Consider the following 18,029-nt stretch of genomic DNA (forward strand, 5'->3'; position numbering starts at 1 on the left):
ATCATCAAATATGTAAGCAGCAAGGCGGGTGGTAGAAAGTTTTACATGGATGAAGTCGGAGAGGACAAGAAAAGACGAGTCACCTGAGAGATGAAACTATGACTCAGAGTAGATGAAGATAGCAAATAGAATTTTATTGATTTTAAATTGCGGCGGCACGGTGGCCGACTGGTTAGAGCGTCAGCCTCACAGTTCTGAGGACCCGGGTTCAATCCCCGGTCCCGCCTGTGTGGAGTTTGCATGTTCTCCCCGTGCCTGCGTGGGTTTTCTCCGGGCACTCCGGTTTCCTCCCGCATCCCAAAAACATGCATAAATTGGAGACTCTCAATTGCCCGTAGGTGTGACTGTGAGTGCGAATGGTTGTCTGTTTGTATGTGCCCTGCGATCGGCTGGCAACCAGTTCAGGGTGTACCCCGGCTCCTGCCCGATGACAGCTGGGATAGGCTCCGGCACGCCCGCGACCCTTGTGAGGAGAAGCGGCTCAGAAAATGGATGGATGGATTTTAAATTGCTCTTTTTCAATGATTGACTTGAAATTGAAACCTGATTTTTTTTTTTGTTGAACAACCTTCCCCGGCAGGATACAATGCGAGTCAACTACGATCATGCATTTCTTCGAATTTTATTTGATTGCCACTGTCAATTGACAGAGCAGTTCATTTGAATTCCTTTCAAACTGCAAAGTTTCTCTCTTAATCACTCAAAGTAACGCTTTCAATATTAGATTCTGCTCTGTCCTACTGTTTGATATGCGCTCACGGATTTTGGCTGACATCTAGCGTGGGCCTCAAAATCATCCCTTACCAAAAAGAAGAGTAAACCCGATCACAACCAGATGCATGCAAATAGCAGGTGTCCATACTTTAGATATCCTAAGTAAGGTTTGAAAGTCCTCCTCCATCTTGATTCTCCACTGTTTTAAGGTGCATTCCGACAACCAAGCACATAAACGTCTTTTCGACAATAAAACCCATCATGGAACAGTCCATCTGAGAAGAATAGTGAAGTCTCAAGTATCCAACTTTAGGCTGCCTCACTAAAAGGAATGCGTAATCGTTGCTCTGTTGTTCTGTATTATACACTATAAAAAGACCTCTCAAACTAGGGGTACTTTAGTAATACATTTCTTTTACATGGATACTTCAGATAACCTTAAACAAGGAGAGCAGGGTGTTCCTGGCAGAATAAATAAAACCTGACGAGAACACAGACAAGAACCGCAATTACGCACACCAGGTTACAATTGTTTTGCGCAGATAGTTCCTCATCTCACGTGTGAGATTAAAATGTGTACGTTTTTGTTTGCACTGTGAAATAGACATTGAGAACGACACCAGCTGCAAACGGCAAACACGCTTCCTATTGAAGCTGTAAACCAAACTAATTGAATGGGACATTGTTTATGTCACTGCATTGTGTAAAACGTCTTGGATAATTTAACACCCACATGAATACCACACATGTGTCCGCACTGCAGAATAGGACGACAAATGCAAACACGTATTCATGGGAACATGTTGGCAATGTACACGAGTGAGCAGAGGATAGCGAACTTGATTTTGTTTTGGGGGCTTGCGTCATTTTTTTTCCACTTCACTGCCACAGTGAGCTAACCGTACCTCAAATTTTGGCTTGCAACACAAAGCAACACAAAACTTAAGAATGAATTTCGATTTTAAGTCAAGTTACCACTGTATTTTTTTTTCTACTTAAGTCTAAATTGCTTCTTTTTTTTTTTTTTTTTTTTTTGTTGAATTAAATTTCATGGGTCTCACATTATAGATTATTATAACCCTACTACAGATATAATCGGGCTCGCCTCCACACACGGCTTGGTCTCTGGTACCAGTCCTCTCGAGAGGAGCCAGATGAGGTGGCTGGGGCATCTGATTTGCCTCCCGGACGCCTCACCGGTGAGTTGTTCCGGGCACGTCCCACCGGGAGGAGACCCGGGGACGACCCAGGACACGCTGGAGAGACTTCGTCTCTCGGCTGGCCTGGGAACGCCTCGGGATACCCTCGGAAGAGCTGGAGGAAGTGGCTGGGGAGAGGGAAGTCTGGGCGTCCCCGCTAAAGCTGCTGTCCCCGCGACCCGACCTCGGGTAAGCGGTAGATAATGGATGGATGGATGGATGGATGGGACTCACATTGCATTTGAAGTGCACGTCTGAAAGAATAAAAGCACAGAGCAGAAATCTTCAGAGGAAAAGCGTTGATGATTATCAGAGCAGAACACTGCATTATTTATCCTGCCTTCTATCTGGGAGATAGAAGCATGGGCAGTGAATCACGGATGGAACAAAGGTGTAAATGTGCTGGAGAGGAAGAGCTGTAATGGTATTGTAAGGTGTGGCCATGGAAGAACAATTTTTTTCCCCCTTAATTTTAAATGCAAACTAATTATATGTACCTGTCTTGGTAAAGTACCTTAATTAAACTTTAAAAATACTTTAACCTTACTGGTCAAATTCAGATTAAATAGGCGGTGAGTATTGATATTCGCTTTTCCACAGGGATGCGACAAAATTGGCACATCAGAGCCATAAGTGACAGGGGTGTCAAACTCGTAGTGTGGATTCATGACTGAATCCATATAAATGTAGAATCGCCTCATATTATTACATACACACAACAAAGTGATGGATAACCAGTTTTGAAATCAGAAGCCAGCAAAAATGTTTTTTTCCACTATTATTCGGGTTATTTTACCAGGGACATTGGTTACAAAAAAAAAAAATGCTTGCGATATCTAAACGTTGTTAAAAGTAAAGACAATTTGTAATTTTGGTATTTTAGTAAGAAACATGATTTTGACGCCCACGATTTGCTTTCACGGGCCAAATAAAATGATGTGGCAGGCCGGATATGGCCCCCGGGCCTTGAGTTTCACACCTGTGCCATAACAGATCATTCAGCATTTATTCACATGTGCTTTTTAAGCAGCAAAGCGTGATTTTTCCGTAACTAACTGTGGCCGTTATTCAGGTAATGACATCTGCACCAGCAGTACAGCACTGTATATAAAATACAGTGACATTTGCTTTCAACACAACCACGTTTGACTTCTTACCCTTATCCCAGCTTTACAATGTTCCCTTGCAGTAGACGCACTTCTCCGAAGTCACCAAATTGCCAGGTCGCCTTCGCCCCACCCCCATTCCGTGCCAATGCCTTTCATGCAAGTGTGAAACGGGTTTGGGAAATCAGCCGAGCACCAGACCATCAATGACGCTTTTTAGATGCAGTTAAGGGAGAAAAGGGTTTGACGAAATATAGGACAGTACACCACGTGTTAGCACAGGTATAATTGGAAGTGAGAGTGCGTCACAATGAATTATAATTATTAATGGTGATGAACCACAACTAGAATCCTGACACTCCCTAATTTGGAGTGTTTCTTTGTACATCAACCTGCACAGATCCATTTCCCGACAGGCCAGCTTTAAAACCAACCTCCAAATTAGCATTTAACGTCTGCATGTCTGACCTGTGACCGACATGTAACAGCGTTGATAATTATGATAGCTGAAGTGAGAAGGTGAAAGCATCACGGAAAAGGAATGCAATGACACAAGACGGTGATTAACGGTCTGACAGTACTTGTACTGTACATGACGCAAGTCTTTTTCGATCCCGGCTGCTGAAAATACAAAAAAAATCCCGAGCGCAACACTGTTCAGAAGACCGTATGGTCGCCATCATTACATTTATGCAAAGCCAAACAATCGTGAAATCTACATGGCTGTTTCGGTATTTTGAGGAAATGCCGTGAGATACATTTGGCTTCATTTTGTATGAATGCTCATCGCGCTCAGCAGTCACACAACTTTCCTTCAGTGACTTTTACAAAAAAAAAATAATAATAATAATAATTTACAGATGCAAGTAATTTGTAATGTTGACTCATCAATTTTAATGGGCTTACAAGCAGAGCGCCGGCTGAATGCTGCCTCCTGCACGGACCGCCTGTGTGTGAAAGTGCTCCGATGCGTTATGAATTAGTCTAGGTTAATAAAGCCTTTTGAATTTTTCAAGTAGGCGTTAAGTGCTTTGAATCCATCAAAAACCAAACATCCTTTTGGGGGGATGAATTTTCTCAGCAGGGTGTGTCCGCCTGAGATTTAAAAGAGTCTTCTGTGTGATGCATTTAGGTCACAGATAATATTTTTTATGATTACTTTCTAACCTATTGTAGAATAGCATGATATGTTTCGCTACACTTCTGCAGTAAAACTAAAATTCACTGACTTTGTGGATGAATTGTGAACTTTGATGAACTGTGTCACTTTTTTCACGACTCGGCATCATGTCACCACACAGCAATAACCTTTCAGCTGTTTCCGCCATTGATCGTGCGCATGTTTGTGGGAATATGAAACAGATTTTTGAACATTGGTGCGAGGCAAACCAACCCTGAGTGAATTAAGGAAAATTCAGATGAAAAGAATGATGTCGCCTGGAAAAGGGAGCTTAGTTTGCCGTCTACAAGCCTCTGGAGGGATGATACGTCCAACAGTGTGTACACACGACGTGCATTATGCATATTTCACATTCCTTATTCAGTGAAAAATTAAATGGATGCTTTCTGCATGAAATATGCATGCTTGCGCAACTTTTAAACAGCAATCCTGGCAAAGGTGTTTCCTTGCCTTTGACCCACTTCCTAATGGTTACAAACAGGGAAAGTGGGGTGAATCCCTTTTCTGTCAGTAATCTTCACACTCTAAGTATGAAAGTTGTTTTGTTTTTTCCCCCTCTCCTTCAAACCAAGTATCAGATGTTTAATATGTCGACCATGGGTTCAGGAGTGAACAGACTTAAACCCGAAAAAGTGTGCGTTTTACCTGCTAAAGAGGAGAATGAAGGAAGTAACCCCCTAAAACAAACAACTGAAATAGACTTCAGTGACCGGGGGGGGGGGGGGGGCGACGCTGAGGGCTTTTCCAGTCCTCCACCGCTCTTCGTTTTGTCAGACTAGTTAGTTAATGACAACAAGTAGCTACAAGTAGTAGACAATCAGTACATGCAGTAGATTAGCAGTCTTCGAGCATTGTTGTCAGTAACACTGCCTCAGAGCTGTCTTTTTAATACGACTACTTCCTCTTTTAGTCTTGAAAATATTTTCTGTGGTTAGAGCACTTTCATTATTCATATTTAGTGCTATTATGTCTACACTGACTACGGTTTGTGCTATTTAGTTTGCCATTTGTTTTCTGGACTGGTGACTTACCCTCTAAAAGGGCTATGGACAAAAAAATATATATATATTGAATGAGGATCACTGCTGCTATTCACTGTCTTTACCAAATGTATCAAGTTTTTGTGTAAAGTTCCTCAAACTTCTGTTCCAATCTGAGATTACACACCTTTCCATCTCCTCCCCGACAAACTCAGAGTGAAAATCCAGTGTGTGTTAATCAACGTGTGTGTGTAACAGTGATCCTTTGCCAGCAGCGAATGGGACAGGGAAGTAAGTAATGGAAAGGTATGCGAGGGAGAATACAAAGAGGAGTCGATGCAACTGGACTGGATGGCGTAGGGAAGAGACATTACATAGTAGAGCTTAGGCAAGGAGGAGGGAGTTGGGAGTTAGTATTGGACCAGGACTGAGGGAGGAATTCCCAGTTTCAGCGCTTGGCACTGACACACAAAACCATGATCTCGTTTGCACACAGGCACAACTTTTAAAAAGAGTCTGAAAACCACACACTAGCAGATCGTTAAAACAAAGACTCAATGACAGCCAACCTCCTTTCAAGAAGTGGGAGAGTACAGCATTTTGTAGATTTCGGATGGGAGGGAGAGAACAAGTGGATAGCATGAAAGGAGGGGGAGGATAGAAAAGGAAGGTGAATTTAAGGCCACAGGTTCGGTTTCCTTGTCGTGGCAAACAGACACCCTAATAGAAGAGAAGAGAGGTTTTTTTTTGTTCTTTCTCTGTCTTGAGAGCGAGAGAGAGAGAGAGAGAGAGAGAAGGTGTGTGTGGAAGAGAGTTTCTGGGTTAGATTGCGTAGTCAGATAAATCCGTGCACAGTTCTCGGATTGTAGAAGGAATGTAACGCTAGAGTAAGTGCCCTAATAAATAAAAGCCTTTCTACAAAAAGGAAGAGGGAACTGTAAAAGTGGGGTTGAGATGTGTGAAGCAACAGTGAGTCGTAAGCAAACTAGTAATGACTAAGCCCAAACATTGTACAAAGATGCCGAGGAACAGTTTTCATTTGTGTGGCTAAAACGCACGTCTCCTTTTCAGAGACACTGGTTGTTACAGTTTATTTGGATCTGATGGGTAAATGCGGCATGTACGGTAATCCCAAACGTATGCACTGACTGGTGGTGCGCCAATCTGAGTCCTGAATAAAGCACACCAGCCATGCTCCCGGTCCACAATAGGAATAATTACTCTGAATGGTTGTTGTTGTGACCTGCAGACGGCCTGTGCGCCGAATTTAGCAGTAAGTGGTAATGAGAACAGGAGAAACGAACAATGGGGTAGGAAAAGGGTGTTGACTGGGAAGAATAATGTGGCAATACAACAGGCAATTAAAAGTCCAATTTCACGCGGACGGGAAGGGAGTGATTTTGGAAGGCAAAGAACGATTATGTTAGCTATCGCTATCTCAAGGGGAAACCTGCATGGTGAAGTCGGTGGCACGTCTGCTCTCGGTGTTACGGTACAGGTGTCACGGAGCGGCCTCTAATACCAACTGTAATTCAGCATCCCCCCCAAATTCTGACCTGTTCAAAAAGCCGTTCGTCAGCAATCATCAAAATGTAAGCTACTGTTAAGGGGGACACAACACAACAGCTCATATCTCGAAAACCACGAGAAACAAAATCTAGAAGGACAATGGTTACGCTCATGTAGGAGCTGCTGTCGGCCACTGCTCACACCCAGACACTCACATGCGGCCTCTCCGACATCACACGCCACCCCACCAGGCCTCGCCTCTTAAAGGCATATGCATAATGCGTACAGTATTTCATATGCATTGTATGCTTGCAATTAGGTTTTATTGCGTTGAAATCCATTTGCGATGTTTTTAAAAAGTGTGTTTCAATTCATTTTATTCCATTCATATTTTTTGGGGGGGCATAGTTGAATCCATATTTTTCCAAATCAAGGATCCAACCATTCCCAAGTCACATAAGCCTCCAGGGTGTCAGCAAAAACCCGTTCACTGCACGACGCTGGCACAAAGCTTTGTCGCGTCGTGCTCGTAGTGAGGGGGAAAAAATCCCACTACAAATCTACTTAAGGTGCAAGCAGTATTTGTACTTTGTTCCATCCCAACTCTGGATATAACGCTGAGCTCACAAGGCAATAATAATAGAAACAAAAGTCTTTTTTTGGTGCCCCGACATGACACTTGTTGGGGAAACATGACCAAAATGTTCAAGGAGATGACATAGCACGGGTGATACATTTACAAGTTTGTAGTAAGTTGATCCACACGAGAAAGTTCAATGTGGAGGGGAAAGGAATGTGAAGGCTTTTATTGTTGACTCGACTTTCCATCTCTTGTTCTCACGACAGTGCAACCATGGTTTCAGCTGCTGGAGGGTCTTCTATGAAGTAGAGGAGGGGGTTCAACGGTCGAAGGCAACACCCAGATTATGTTATAGCTGCGCTGCTCAAAATTGGGTTTGTTTCGCTTCTGCCCCGGCGCTTCTATTTGTTTAGCAGTTTTGTATCATCCTGGTAATGAATCAAACATTTGGCCACATTCTTTTGAATCCAGGAGACGGAAACGGTGAAATGATAGCGTGCGTGGCCCGTGTGCTTTGATGTTGGGCAAGTCCAGGCAGCGCACTCAAATTAGATGGAATTGACATCAGCTCTTCAGACCGGTGAAGCTGAAGAGGATCTTGCTTGTGTAGGTTTAACCAGAATGTTTATTCTTTACATGATGTCCTAGCACCAGTGGCCCGTGGTCAAATTAGCGTCTGCTCTCACACATTGTTAGTACATTGCAAAAACAAACAAAATAAACCTGTCTGGTAAGAAGAAAAATATCTTGACAAAGAACAAGCTTAATCGTGGTTAGATTGAAGTTTTATTGTAGTACAGGTTTTTAGTCATGTGTTGAACGGAAAACAACAGCGTTCTTTTAGAAATCCCTGATGTAAGAGAAATTCCTCAATACACCAGGTGACTAATATAACAAATACTTTCTTCATGCGCTCCAGTGTTTCCCCTTGTGGCTCATTAACTGTCAAGTTGGGCAATCTGCACTGTTTGCTTCAAGATGATCTCGCGTGTGTTGAAAAAACACTTTTACTGAGTTTGTTTTCTTTGCATCATTCTCCTGCGTGAGGAATTCCCTCTTTTTCTTTTTTCTCCCCGTTGCTGCTGCAAAGAGCGAAGCAGACTGAAATACTGTCACGTTAGACAGACTTCTTTTCAAGCCATATTTGCACATTGAACATTTTCCCGCACCCCCTGCTTCTCATAGAGCGACTCCCCAAAGTGGGAGTGCTGCGAGATGTAAAGCAAACATGTATTTACAGCAACTAATATATCATATGAGATGCAACACTTGTTAATTATGGGGCAGGTTATTCGAAACAGAATAGATAATTCCTCCCATACCAAGAGGCTAACCTCCACTTCTTTCATCCGGTTTATGTTTGAGTATAAAAGGCTTAGCACTGTCTAAATCTTATGACCCAATATTTCATTACTAAATCTATAAAAACAAAAACACTCAAACAACACATTTTTTTTTATTATTCGCTCCTATTTTGTAGATGGAGAGAATCCGTCATGTAATTTGCCTTTGAGTTATTCGAAAGTATAATGGTGTGTTTGTCGTTTAGCTTGAAGCAAATTAACATAAATATGGCACTTTATGAGATCCTTGGACCACAGTCATTCCTTTATGTCATACACATGCTTAACAACAAATGTATTTGTAAATGCACTCTTGTTAACAGAAAACAGGAACAATCCAGTCATGCTTATCGTGTGTGTGTGTGTGTGTGTGTGTGCGTGTGTGTGTCTGTGGTTGCTTGACCCCGTAGTACGCCTGTGAATACACAGGTATGAAACCGAGATGATACTTTTCCACTTTGACCTCTGTGATTGCTTTTTCTGTCAGTTAAGATTTCTGTCTTACTCTTGTCTCGCTCTCACTCTGTCTCTCTCTCTCTCACACACACACACACACACGTACACACACACACACACGTACACATCATATAGGGCCACCACCAAGTCACCGCTCGACTAACCCTAACCACTGACCCAAAAGGCCTTTTTCTCATATGGGAATAGGTCAGACTTTTCCCAAGCACCGTTCCGTATATCACAATTATGTCCTTGAAAGTAGACAAAGCCATGAATAATCCGCTACCACGTTGTTCCCTTTTAATACCTGACACTGAACTGCCAAAGTCACTGTATTAAAAGCAGAATGACCACTAGAGTCAAATCTCTGTTACTTACCTGAACATTGCCAGGAGCTGGGAATCATTACTTGGATTGAAATTGTTTCTTTGAAAAGACGATGAGGGTTCAGGTGTCAAACCTTCCCCGGGTGGTGATCACGAGCCTCGGCCTAAGCGACCCGAGACCGCCCTTGCACCCTGCCGGACCACGCCACCTCATCGACCCCAAGCTCATATTTCGGCTTTGTAATAATCTGCATGTGCGTGTTTTGTGACCCTGAACTTCCACTTAGCACCAAATATGTTGTTCACTTGTCACTCAAATATTTATCCCAAAAAATAAATAAATACATTGCTTTGCATAATTCTAATATGTACCTTTTTCATTCAGTGATTTTGACTAGTAAAATAGGACAGATTTAACATTAAATCAACCCATCCACCTACCAGAGTCATCATGGCACCACCCGTCTGGTCATAATCTACCATAGACCAGGAGTGATAACTCATGAATATTGCTTTTTGATTTAGATTTTTTTTTTTTAAACTTTGGTTTACTGTTTAACCCTGGCGGAGATAAGTGCTCGACTGCGTGACATTCAAGTTATTCTTGTCGTTACGATATTGCTAAAACAGCAAATCCAATGGTGGACAAAGACTTGCACAGTACTGTATTTAAAATACATTATTTCCAGTATATAATGCTTTTTTTTTTTTTTTTTTTTTTTTTTTTTTTTTTATAACTGCAAACTCCTCCTTTACAAGCTTCACCATCAAAATCCCTTTCTATCATTCATTCCGTCCTCTTTGGTTCCCCATCGGCCGACCCTTGCGGCGCGATCCCAGAACACTCGTAACAAGGTGGGACACAGACGAACTCTCTCAAGTGGGCGCTCGAACACACACGCACACAAACACAAACGCACGCACACACACACACAAAAGGAGCAGGCCCTCTAAGGATCAATTACCAAATTAGCATCTCAGAATGGAGCGCCAGGAATAGAATGAGAGACATTGTCTTGTGATAACTCTTTTCCTTTCCATAATTGTTTCCCCCGTGACTCTCCATCTCCATTATTTGTCTTTCATTGCTTCCCATTATTAAAAGTTGCCTGACAGTGCTAAATCAATTTATGGCAGGAAGGCCTGTGAATATATGTTGCGCAAAACCGATTAATAGATTATTTCAATGCTACAGTGAACACCGCACCATAAATAGACAAAAAATGATTGGCTTGTGATGGAAGTTGATTTACATGCAACAACAAAAAAAAAACGGATTACTGTGCGTAATAATTTTCAAACTGACTTCTGGGAACTCTCAAGATTCCCAGAGGAGCTCTTGGAAGCTGCTCGCAGACTGGATTTGGCATCACGGCCAGTGTGCAACTGGAAACCAAATGCAAGCAGCAAGGAAGAATTGTTTTTAACAAGTGTATGGGGTTTTTATTTACTTTTGGGTCCCTGTAGTAGAGAAAATACAATAGTGGGCGCGCTAGTGCGAAACAGAGGAAGCAAAAGTACTTCAACTGTCAATCAATCGATCAAAATCTCCACCGCGGTCGACTTTACCGCTCTCTGTTTCCGTCTTTTTTGATGTTGTCATTCGCAGAGGTTGAAAAAAGTGACAAAGTTAAGATTACAAAGTGCATGTGTCGATATCTGAGTAAAAGTAAAACGTCACCAGAAAAATAAATACTCAAAATGTAGCTGCCTGAGTATTTGTACTCTGTTACTCCCCCCCCCCCCCCCCCCCCACTTCTGCTAACGCAGTAGGTTATCCAGAATTGCTTTGGCTGTCAAAGTGATGCCAGGCTTTTTATTTCCAAGCCAGTGTTTTATGCACATGATTTGAAGTTGATCTAAAAACTACATCCCCCTGTTCAAATGCAAGGTTTTTGAAGTCTAAAAAAAAAATCAGACCAGGATAAGTCATTCCAAAACTTATTCCACCATTAATGTGACCTATAACCTGTACCTGTGGAATGTGATTGATTAATTCTGAACGCAACTAAATGCTCGGTTGTGCAAACACTTTCTTAGTTGGTTCTTTTTACTTCCCCTTTCAAAAGATTTCTTTTTTTTTCTTCCAGTTGAGTTGAACACATTGTCGGCCAAATTAATGGTAGAAAGGGCTTTGAAATGATGACTCTTGGTCTCTTTTATTTTTTTTTTTAATAACACAAAAACATGGCAAACAGCTTTTTTTTTTTTTTTTTTTTTTAAATAGTAAAATTACGACATACTGCTGCCTTAAGGGATTTCATTTAAATACGAGCGCCTACCCACTTTATGTACTGGGTAATTTCACAGCTCGCTAATGGGCTGTCGTGCTGTGCGTAATATCACTCGTCAATCAAAGCTGTCAGTATGCTCAGGAATAGGGACTTGCTTGGTTGCACAGTATCGTGTTCGAGATAGCAGGAGCATTGCTAGCACGCAAGCACATGCAGCGTTCCAACCGAGAGTACGATGCTGAAAGGAAGTTGGTGAGGCAGCGAACGGGCCAGGTTTTGACAAGTCTCTCACACGCTCCTCTCGCTCGGCCTGACGTTTACTCTGCCCGTCTGCTCTAATCTCCTCCTGTATTTTCACATACCTCTCTTTTTCCCCCTCTCTCCAACCGCCGCCTCCCAGACACGTCGAAAGCGTTGCGCAGGGAGCACGGAGTCGCACAAAATCCTCCGTTTCAGGGCTCAAAACCAAGATGTATTTGGAAAAATACATACATTGCTTCGGAGCATTTTGTAATCATCAAACCGAATGGCTGTTAAAAAGATGAAAGTTGAGTCAAATGAGCAAAGCTACTTCATGTACTAATGCAAGCCACAAAGACCACATGATCACAAACTTAAAATGCCAATGGTAAAGCAAGGAAGGTGCCTGTAAGTTTACCACTGTTTATTGAGCCAAGGCACACATTTTAAATAAAAGTCTCGTGGCACACCAAACAAAAATGTCACAAAAAAATGTATATACAGGTGCAAAAGATGTTGTTTTTATGATGGAAAAAAAACAACAACACGAGCTTTATTAAGTCACCATTGGAATCACGGTACTTGACGGTACTAAAATTCCGACTTTGATACTATACCTGCATAAAGTACCTGCATACTGGTACTGAACTGATAACTACTAAGAGCTGACAAAATAACTTCAAATTCTGAGTATTTGTACTCATTCAAAAAAATAAATAAATTCAAGGAAACGAATTAGAATACTCTTAATAAAAGAAAAGACATTTTTAAACACAAGTGACTTTTTCTCCTTCTTGCGCACACGTCGAAAAAGGACTGTGAAACGATGTCATCGACAGCACTATTACACATGCATTCCAAGTATAAACCTATTTAAGACCCTCCTGCCAAAATTCAAAGTCCTGTCAATTATTATGAATACATCACATGCCATATCGCCACTCTCTTGTGCCATATTTACAGACTCAATTGTAATTGATTTCAATATTCATCGTGTATGCACAGTAGTCGTCATTTATCAATGAATTGGCATCACGCTGCTCCCATCCCGGCGAGTTGTGTTGTCATCGTCGCAGCACAGATTCATTGATTGCTTCCTCGCATCGCTCATCCAGCCTCAGTCCATCATCTGGCTGTCCAGCTCTCAGCTCTCCCATCTGCTCTTCCCCTTTAAGCCCCTTTTACATCATCGCATCCAGGTTCAACTTGAATGTCCATGGAAAAGAAGAACCCCGAATATACTGTTTTTCATGAACACAACAGAGCAATTGCTGTACGACTGCCAATTTGATTTAAGCTACTGTACTGAATGTTACAAGCATCTTTTGCAATGAGAGCGTAACTCGGTAGCCTGCTGAACGTGAAAAAAGGTTTTGATTATCTCCCTGGAGAGACATATTGGATTAGATTAAAGGCGGTGCAAAATAAAATCATCTGGAATCCACATTTTGATAGTAGCGGCATGTTAAACAGCATATATTAAAAACGCTGATGTTTTTGTTTGCGGTTCAACCCTGTCGGTTCGGGGGAGAATCTAACGGTATTAAAAGTGAGACTCAAGCAAGTCCGAGCTACTATATTTATTCAGATTCACAAGCATTCTTTCCTAGTTTTGGACAATGATGCATTTATTGGTATTCTTAAAATGATTAAAACCTTCATGGAAAATGTGCCTTTATATAGTTAAAGTGTTCAACGTTAATAATAATTCAATCCAAAATAACAAAGAAAAATCCCCGTCGCAATTTACTGTATTATCTACTAAACCAGCATGAAATTATTTTGGCATTGTGACCTGCAGCTACTACATAACGTATCACAAACCATATTCCCCTACCGTGCTAGTGTTTCTGAGGAGTTCTGTGTTACTTGTGTTTCACAATAGTTTGATGATGCCAAATGCATCATTGTTCTCAGTCTTGGGATTCAAAGAGCCAATTTAGATCATGTTTTCAAGTGACTTTGAGCCTCGAGTCTCATTTTATGAAATCCGTTTGTTTTAAAATAACAAGTTTCTGTTTTTGTTTTTTGTTTTCATGTGTGTGTGGGGGGGGGGGGGGGGGGAAGGACAAGGACTGTGAGTTGTGTTAGGTAAAGTAAGGCCCATTTGATGGTTGCACGGAATTGGAGGGACTGCTCGACGCGTGTTTATTCTGATGGCTGATTTTGAAGGTAATGCAAACGGCTTCACACATTTTTAGTGAATATTTGGGTCAATATCGCCATAAAGTACCTTTGGTGGCCTCATCGGAATCATTCAGTCATCAGCAAAATGCAGCAGAATAATGAAACTCTGAGGTGTTGTTATAACTAACGTTTGCTCACATACCAGTAAGTACAATGATAAGTATCTAGCAAGTGTTTAATTAATCAAAGTTAAGGTGAAGGAAAAAAATCTTTTTCAAGCAGTTGAGCAGTTCTCCCATCGATGCTAAAACAGGCTCGCAATAATGTAGTAAATACTCCAAGATGGAGTGTATGTGTGATTGATTTGAGTCAATTTTGGTGCCAGTGGTGAGCTTGGGTGACGTTCGTCGTGTAAGGTTCCATCATCCAAGTGGCAAAAAGAAGCCCCTTTCATGACCATGTTACAAGCCACGCTCTTGCCTGCGGGCTGTTCTTCTGCCAAAGCGCAGTAAGGGCAAATAGCAACAGTTGCTATTTTCTTCTTCTTCTTTTTTTTTTTTTTTTTTTTCATGAAAATGAGAGGAATGTGAGTGCAAATGGTTGTTTGTTTCTATGTGCCCTGCGATTGGCTGACGACCGGTTCAGGGTGTATCCCGCCTCCTGCCCCAAGATAGCTGCGGTAGGCTCCAGCAGCCCGTGACCCCAGTAAGCAGACGAAAAAAAACCAAGCATATCAATTGACCTCTAATAGTCCCAGACTTTCTGCAGTCATCCAGCTCTCTCCGATGATGTGCATTTTGTGGCATTTCAGAAGCTTATCAAAATGATTCCAAAACACATACAGCAAATGCTGTCATCAAAGCTCCCGACTAAAAGGAAAGTGACACTTTCGTGAGAAAATACCCATCCCCGTCCGCTATCCGTGTCGAGCAAAAATCCAAAACCTCCGAGCTGGCCAGACTCATAATTATTTAGCATTATGATGATTATTGGATGAAACGTCACGATCCCCACAGCGGGTCGAAGTCTCTCGATGCTGTGGTCACGCTACGCTCATAATAATCCATCAGGAAATACAGATGAGTGTTAATCACTGCTCATCTGACTGCACGCAAAGATTACACACTCACTTGCAGTAGAAGCAGATCAGACCACATTTACTGTATGTCTGATTCATACAGAAACTACAGAAATTCTAGAGTTCAGACTTTTCCCTCCCACTGTTGCTTTGCCTTAGGAAAGCCCATTTGGCTTAATGCTATCAATCAATGCAAAATGCCAGAGACTGGCTAACGAATAGCATCAGTGTTAGGGTGTTATAACCCTTTAAGCAATGGAAATTTGAACAAACGGTGGAGATAGGTAGCATAACAATCTGGCATATTGTCTTTATCCTCTGCCAAGAACTAATAGTATTTTTGTAGCTTACTGAGACAGTTGTGACCATCTCCATGAATAGCCTTATGTCTGTATTATTTAAGGCGTGCACACCAGAAGGAGCAGCACAATGTCCGCTGAATTGAAGCAAAAAGTTGCTTCTGCGAGGCATGTAGATTAATGACATTTCCATTCATTTTAACGGGGAAAGATGATTTGAGATATGATTTTTTTTTTTTTTTTTAGTTATAAGGGTGGTCGCGGTGTATATCTATCTAATCGAGCAGAGGGGTAGAAGCTTTACTCTCCAAACGGTGAGGGAAACCCTGTCCTCGGCCCTGCTTCTCGCATCCGCCAAACAACGACCCTTCATTCATAAAGAGGTTTGCATGTCAAAGCGTTATTATCTATCATACGCTTAATAATAATAATTCACCTTGACCTTAAAGTGTCAGGATTAGAAATCATTACACAATCCATTGAGAGGGTACTTGTTACTTTGACATTGGCCTTGGTCGTTCACTGATAAATGTACAGTATGTACAGTACAGACAAGTGCAGTACTGAGTGAGCCCATAAAACACTGCACAGTGTTGTTTTGTGGTTCACTACTGCCCCTAGAGGTCTTATTTGGTATTGCATAATTTTCTGAAACGGAGAGTGGGAGTTGAATGCCGTTTTAATGACCAGTGGAACTAAAACTTTTGTGCAGCCGTGCCAGTCTCATTCTTCATCTGAGAACACATCACAGCATAGTCGTCTCGAGTTTTTCATGTAAGCTGTCCTGATCATATGAGTTCATAATTGCCTCTGCAATACATTGAAGTGGATGGCTTGGTGAAACAAAGACAAGTGTGCACTATTGTGCAAAACACGAATGCAAATGCAATTAAAAAATATTGAAAATGAAATCAAGTTTGGGCCCACATTTCAACCTTATTTACTGCTTTGTGCTCCACCAGGTTGCATGTGAATGACTGACAACTGTGGCATTTTACGAAAATCGTGGATGATGATGAGTAAGCCTTTGAATTGTTGGACTTACGTTTTTTGAAGACATTTTTCTCAACGCCATCGTTTAAAAACCACTCTTGGTCACAGAGCAGCGATGAGATTGAGATGCATTGTGGGACACTTCGTCTACTGTATTGTGAGAAGCAGACCACATAAAATGGACGTCTGGGCTAAATTTACCCCACCTACCCTACGTTTTCCACCTGTGGAACTGAAAAGCACTTTGCTCAAATGTCTGTAATTGTGTAGTGAGCCCCGTACCTTGTTGTTCATTTACTTTCCCTGAGACTGACTCCCTTTGCGTCACGTGAATAGAATTAAAACGAAAAAAGTATATCATCTGAAAACGTTTTCCGAGCATAGCTGGATCAGATCTTTGTCAGATTTCTGAGTGAGGTTCCTACTCCTGATCTACTTTGTTTACACCATTATAACTTTCTAGGCCCAATTATGGAGAAACGGCCCACTGTGAGAAAAATGAAAATAACCGATGGGTTCTTTCCCATTCGCGTGTGTGTCCTTCCTACTGTCATGCACAAATGGGAGGAAGGTTTCCCCCCCCCACCCCCACCCCAAAACTATTTCCAAGTGGATTACATGGGCCAAAGGAAACCAATGTGCCAGTGCATGTTGTTCCTCAAAATCAGTGAATGAAAAGCCAATTCAATCACACTGTCGAACAGGTGACACTTCACTCTGGAATTTCAGACATATATATATTTTTTTTTTTTTATTTATTATTATTATTTTTTTATTTTATTTTACTTTATTTATTTTTTTGCTCCTCCTATTTTAGTCTATGAGATTTTTGGAGGGCTTAATCCCAGGAGTGCATATTGACTTTTATGGTATGTTTCAAGTGAACGGGCGCAGTTCCCAAGGTAATGTCCACTAAAATTCAGTACAGATGGAATTTTTTGTTTATTTTATTTTAATTTTTTTTTACACTTCAGATGGCAGATTTATGACCTAGAAGGAAAAAAAAACACACAAAATCCCCATCTTCAGACATTCCGATTTGGGGTATCTCTGTGTGATGAATGATTGTTAAAGAGTTCAGCAAAATAAATAGTAGACGTCGAGGGGACTTTATGAATACAAATTCCATTTAAATGTGGAGCGTATGCTGTTCAAGTAACAGAATGTGTAATTATTTCCATTTAATATACAAAAAAATTAAAATGGAAAAAAAAAAAACAAGGATTAGTAAATACAGTAGATCTAAAAAGTCCACACCACTTAAGTTCAATTTATTATAATAGTCTTTTTTTTTTAATTGAGTTAAATTAAGTTATGGGTCACATTAATGATGTCACATTTTGTATATCACAAAAACCTGCCATTTACACAGGGGTGTGTAGATTTTTTATATCCACTCAATGTATTCTGAAGTATAAATGATTCTAAAGATTTTTAGTGTGAGGAAGAGCAAATATTGCCAAAACGTTCCAATAATTTCTCAGGGTGCTCATTGCGTGACATTATGTGCAACCCTTCTGCCACCTAGCGGTTCATTAGAACACTGCAAGTGTCCGTCCAATAGAGCACTGTAATTGCAGGAATCGAAAACAAGCATTCTGAGAAGAAAAAAATACATACAGTATAATTGATGTACTGTATATGTAGATGATTTACGTAGGATAT

The sequence above is a fragment of the Phycodurus eques genome, chromosome 22 (assembly GCF_024500275.1).
Source record: "Phycodurus eques isolate BA_2022a chromosome 22, UOR_Pequ_1.1, whole genome shotgun sequence".
Lineage (NCBI taxonomy): Eukaryota > Metazoa > Chordata > Actinopteri > Syngnathiformes > Syngnathidae > Phycodurus > Phycodurus eques.